Here is a 3342-nt window from a genome sequence, read left to right as displayed (position 1 = left end):
GTCAGTGAGAGAAAGAGAGAGAGAGAGAGTCTGGCACATAACCCAGTCAGTAGAGAGAGCGAGAGAGAGAGAGGGAGAGTTTGCGTGTGTCTGACACATAATCCAGTCGGTGAGAGAGGGAGGGAGAGAGAGAGAGAGAGCATCTGGCACTTATCCCAGTCAGTGAGAGAGAGAGAGAGCGAGAGAGCGAGAGAGCATCTGACACATAACCCAGTCAGTGAGAGAGAAAGAGAGAGAGCGAGCGAGAGAGAGAGAGATACAGAGAGGGGGAGAGAGAGAGAGAGAGAAGGGGAGAGAGAGAGATAGAGACAGAGACAGAGACAGAGAGAGAGAGAGAGAGAGAGAGAGAGAGAGAGTCAGTGAGAGAGAGAGACAGAGAGTTTCTGACACATAACACAGTCAGTGAGTGAGAGAGAGAGAGAGAGAGAGAGAGTCTGACACATAACCCAGTCAGAGAGAGAGAGAGAGAGTTCGTCTGACACAAAACCCAGTCAGTGAGAGAGAGAGAGAGAGAGTGTCTGACACATAACATAGTCAGTGAGAGAGAGAGAGAGAGAGAGAGAGAGAGAGAGAGAGAGAGAGAGAGTTTCTGACACATAACCCAGTCAGTGAGAGAGAGAGAGAGAGAGAGAGAGAGATGGAGAGAAAGAGTGAGAGCATGACAGAGAGAGAAAGAGAGAGAGAGAGAGAGTTTGGCACATAACCCAGTCAGTGAGAGAGAGAGAGTGTCTGACACATAACCCAGTCAGCAAGAGAGTGAGAGTGAGAGAGAGAGAGAGAGAGAGAGCGTCTGACACATAACCCAGTCAGAGAGCGAGAGAGAGACAGAGATTCGGACACTTAACCCAGTCACTGAGAGAGAGAGAGTGTCTGACACATAACCCAGTCAGCAAGAGAGTGAGAGTGAGAGAGATAGAGGGAGAGAGAGAGTCTGACACATAACCCAGTCAGTGAGAGAGAGAGAGAGAGAGAGACTGTCTGACACATAACCCAGTCAGTGAGAGTGAGAGAGAGAGAGAGAGAGAGAGTGTCTGACACATAACCCAGTCAGTGAGAGAGAGAGAGAGAGAGAGAGGGAGAGTCTGACACATAACCCAGTCAGAGAGAGAGAGAGAGTCTAACACATAACCCAATCAGAGAGAGAGAGAGAGAGTCAGAGATTCAGAGAGTCGGGGTGTGACTGACTGCTAAGTCAGTGAGAGAACGAGAGGGACCGAGAGCCAGAACCAGGGACAAAGGGAGAGGGAGACAAAGAGAGAAGGGGAGTGTGAGTTCGATAGAGAGAGTGTCATAGATAGGGTCAGGCAGATTGAGAGAGGGTGTGACAGAGACAGGGAGAGACATGGACACACAGTAGGCGAGAGAGAGAGATAGCAGGAGAAGGCCACAAACGCACTTGGAGATGCAGAATGATGGAGACAACCTGGGACTGTAAACTGAAACATAGAGCCTAGAGTGATTCAGAGAATTTATAAAGCCAGGAACAGTCTATCTTGTACCTGAATTCTTCGCCTCCTTTGCTTCGGGTGTGTGTGAGTGCGTCTGAGCGAAGAGCGCTTGCCCAGGTATTTAACAGCAGTCCGTGTGTTTTGGCTACTGTCCATGGACATGACTTGCATATGGGATTCGGGAAATCTTCAGAATTACTGGTAATGTTTTGACATTTTGAAAGCCTATCGGGATCGATACTGAGCCCTACATATAAGGTCTATTGTGAAATGGCTGAGAGATGGAAATCAGCCAAGGCTTCAAGTGCAGATTATTCTTTCATGACTGAACAACAACGTGATATTATACAGCACCTGTAACAGAGCAAGACGGCCCAAGGAGCATAAATCGCACACCAATCCACACAAGGAGGTATTGGGCCAGGTGACCAACAGCTTGGCCAAAGAGGAAGGCTTTAATGAGCGTCGAAAAGGAGGAGAGAGAGGAAGAGAGAGAGAGACAGAGGCTTCTTCAGCGAAATAAAAGCTTAAGTCTGAAATGGCTGAAGGCATGGCAGTCAATGGTGGGGCACTGGGGAGGCGTGTTGGAGTGAGGGGAAAAAGGGAAGAGGGAGGGGAGAGGGTGGGGACTGAGGGGCGAAGGAGCATTAGTGAGTGGAGGGGGAGTGAGGGGAGAGAGTGAGGACTGAGGGGCGAAAGGGGATGAGCGAGGAGAGGGAGAGAAGCGCAGGAGTGAGGGGAGAGAGTGAGGACTGAGGGGGAAGGGGATTAGTGAGGGGAGGTGGAGAGAGGAGAGAAGAGTAAGGGAGAGGGTGGAAGGTGACGATTGAGGGAAGGAGTGAAGGGGGCGGGGTGAGGGAGGGAGGGAAGAGGTGAGGGGGAAGGGGAGGAGTGACGGTTGAAGGGGAGGAGTCAAGGGATAAGGCGAGGTGTCAGGGAAGAAGAGGAGGCGTAAAAGGAAAAGGGCGAATAGTGATTGGAGAACGTGTAAGGGCAGCAGATCCATTTAATTTAGTTAGACCTCGGTACTGCCCCTCCGACAGTGTGGCACTCCCTCAGTACTGACCCTCCGACAGTGCAGCACTCCCTCAGTACTGCCCCTCCGACTGTGCGGCACTCCCTCAGTACTGTCCCTCCGACAGTGCAGCACTCCCTCAGTACTGCCCCTCCGACAGTACGGCACTCCCTCAGTACTGCCCCTCCGACAGTGCGTCACTCCCCCAGTACTGCCCCTCCGACAGTGCGGCACTCCCTCAGTACTGCCCCTCCGACAGTGCGGCACTACCTCAATACTGCCCCTCCGACAGTGCGGCACTCCCTCAGTACTACCCCTCCGACAGTACGGCACTCCCTCAGTACTGCCCCTCCGACAGTGCGGCACTCCCTCAGTACTGCCCCTCCGACAGTACGGCACTCCCTCAGTACTGCCCCTCCGACAGTGCGGCACTCCCTCAGTACTGCCCCTCTGACAGTGCGGCGCTCCCTCAGTACTGCCCCTCCGACAGTGCGGCGCTCCCTCAGTACTGCCCCTCCGACAGTGCGGTGCTCCCTCAGTACTGCCCCTCCGACAGTGCGGCACTCCCTCAGTACTGCCCCTCCGACAGTGCGGTGCTCCCTCAGTACTGCCACTCCGGCAGTGCAGCGCTCCCTCAGTACTGCCTCTCCGACAGTGCGGTGCTCCCTCAGTACTGCCCCTCCGACATTGCAGCACTCCCTCAGTACTGCACCTCCGACAGTGCAGCACTCCCTCAGTACTGCCCCTCCGACAGTGCGGTGCTCCCTCAGTACTGCCCCTCCGACAGTGCGGCACTCCCTCAGTACTGCCCCTCTGACAGTGCTGTGCTCCCCCGGTACTGCCCCACCGACAGTGCGGCACTCCCTCAGTACTGCCCCT

At 54.2% G+C, this 3342-nt stretch overlaps 1 protein-coding gene across 1 annotated transcript in view; it reads right to left on the bottom strand.

Annotated features, from left to right (window-relative positions):
- LOC139242686 (uncharacterized) overlaps positions 1–1569 on the bottom strand; it is a 40645-nt gene extending 39076 nt beyond the window's left edge. Inside the window, exon 1 of the mRNA XM_070870480.1 lies at positions 1500–1569. The gene's annotated coding sequence lies outside the window, so the exon portion shown is untranslated. The remainder of the gene's footprint in view (positions 1–1499) is intronic.
- Between the last annotated feature and the right edge of the window lie 1773 nt (positions 1570–3342).

Source organism: Pristiophorus japonicus, unplaced genomic scaffold, assembly GCF_044704955.1.
Source record: "Pristiophorus japonicus isolate sPriJap1 unplaced genomic scaffold, sPriJap1.hap1 HAP1_SCAFFOLD_144, whole genome shotgun sequence".
NCBI lineage: Eukaryota > Metazoa > Chordata > Chondrichthyes > Pristiophoridae > Pristiophorus > Pristiophorus japonicus.
The sequence above is the reverse complement of the archived record's forward strand: the minus strand, read 5'-3'. Positions and strand labels throughout refer to the sequence as shown.